We start from the raw sequence: 2,298 nt of genomic DNA, 5'->3' as shown, positions 1-2,298 counted from the left end.
CTCGGCCTCGCTTTCAGAGAATATATCTTTGAAGTCCTTCAGGCATTCCGGAATACCTTCCAGCTCGACAGATGATACAGACACAGATTTAACAGGTTCAACCAGCAGTGCGGATTTATCACATAACTTAAAATCATTAAACCCCCATTGAACAATCTCCCCTGTTTTCCAGTTAATAACTGGGTTATGGCATTGTAACCAGGGCATGCCCAACACCAACCCTGCAGGTAGATTGTCCAGAAAAAAACAACTTAGGTTTTCCACATGAGTAGCACACACTCTGAGCGAAAACAAGTCAGACATAAAGAGAATTCCCTCCTTAATGAGGGGAGAGGAGTCAATGGCCACCACCTTGATCGGAACCTTGAGCCTAACTGTCCCTATCTTGCAGTGTGTGACCAATTGGGAGTCAATGAGATTAATTGATGATCCGCAGTCCACGAAGGCTGTAGGGGGAAAAGAACTACCGTCCACAAACAGTTCCACATGAAGTAACACTTTAGAAAATAAGGAAAAGGGTACCTGAGGGTCTGAGTAGTCTCCCCGTTGACTACCCAGACCTAGTCGCTTCCCGTCGACTGGGTCGAAGATGGGCAATCAGGACACTCCCTTTTCCAATGTCCCCTTTTACCGCAGTAAAAGTATAACTGCTTGTCCTTCCGGCGTTTCCTCTCCGTATTCTTCAGGGAGAGGGCGCCTACATCCGTGAGCTCAGGGGCAGTCTCTTTTCCACTGGGGAACAATGGAGTCTCCACCTGCATCACCCCTCTGGCCCGCAGCCTGCGGTCCATCCGGATGGCCTGGGTCATGGCGGCCTCGAGAGATTTAGGTGGGGGATGTAACGCCAAGACATCCTGCAGCCGCTCGGACAAGCCTCTGCGAAAGAGTCCTTGGAGTGCGTCGTCGTCCCAAGAGACCTCTGCGGCCCAGCGGCGGAATTCAGTACAAAACCACTCAGCTGAGTGTTTCTGGGTCGCCCTCCCAGTCCTGTGGGGTACTCGGTACCGGGCCGGTGTCAGGGGGAAAGGTGTCACAGCGGCGGTGACCCGGTCCGTGGCCCTGGGCGCCCAAATCAATGGTGGTTTGTGATATAGTTTATGTGATAGTTCGTGACGCCACCTGTGGTGTTTGGCAAGCAAGATGTTAAGCCAACGCTGCGTGCAGATCCTCTGGGGCTGATGGTGTGTTGCAGCATAGATGGTGTAGCTCCCCACAGGTGAAGCTGTAACCCCAGGGCAGTGTAATGGCAATAGATGAGAATAGGCGCAGGTGGAGTGAGGAATGCTGGTACCCAGATGTAATGGTGCTGACGGTGTTAGCGCACAAATGAATGGAAGACACCAGGGCTTGCAGTTCCAAAGCTTTACTCATAGTCCGTGGTACACACTGGTGCCTGCCTCCGTGCCGTGTCCTCCGGGGCAGAGACTCAATCAACCTCCCGGGCAAGTCAGGATTCTCCTCTCCAACACTCCGCCAACATGTACCTTTCCTGAGCGACTCCTCTATTGCGCCTTAAGGTGTGAAGAGCTCCTGTACCGTGGTACTCTGAAGTTCCTCCTGTCAGATGTTCCTAACAACTCTACTCGTATGGCAGACAGCTGTAGCCTCTCTCGGGGACTCCATTCTCCGGAGTCCTGGCTCTCTATTCAGTTGCTGTTGTGCCCCAAGTCTTAGATGGGAGTAGTGCATTTACAGCCAACTACTCCACCGGTGTCTGCTGCAGAACCATAAGCGTCCATGCAACCTCGGGGACCGGGCCCCGGCCTTGCGCTGAGAACCTATAGGCAGGGTTCCTCTTCCGACCCACAACTCCTCTCTGTTCTCTCTACTCCTCTTTCCTAGGGAAGCTTAGGTTGCAGTTCTACGTCTTTCTCCTTCTGTTCCTCTCCCGTGCCAGCTGGCTCAGATCACTGAGGCAGCTGCAGCACTCCTTCTTCTCTCCCTCTTCTAGGGATCTCCTTCCTCTCGGACCCATCCTCAGACTCTCCTGACTGGCTGTCCAGACTCCACTCCTCAGACTGACCTGTGATTCTAAACCTTCCCAACCTTTTATATGGATCTCAACTCCACCCACCTCCCAGCACATCCAGTATTCCATGCAGGGAACCACCAGAGGTGCTCTGCTACTCTCTAAGCACTGAGCCGCAATGTGGTTGTGCAGAACTACCCTGTTGTGTGGGGTGCGAGTGTTGGAGTGTGGAAAGGAGTTCCCAACTTACCTAGATGGTGGGGCACTACACCTTAGGAGAAGGTGCAGTACCTCTGTGGCGACTGAGCCTCAGGGGCGCCACATTTCCC

The sequence above is a fragment of the Dendrobates tinctorius genome, unplaced genomic scaffold (assembly GCF_039654945.1).
Source record: "Dendrobates tinctorius isolate UK_male_01 unplaced genomic scaffold, ASM3965494v1 ptg000021l, whole genome shotgun sequence".
NCBI classification, from domain to species: Eukaryota; Metazoa; Chordata; class Amphibia; order Anura; family Dendrobatidae; genus Dendrobates; species Dendrobates tinctorius.
The sequence above is the reverse complement of the archived record's forward strand: the minus strand, read 5'-3'. Positions refer to the sequence as shown.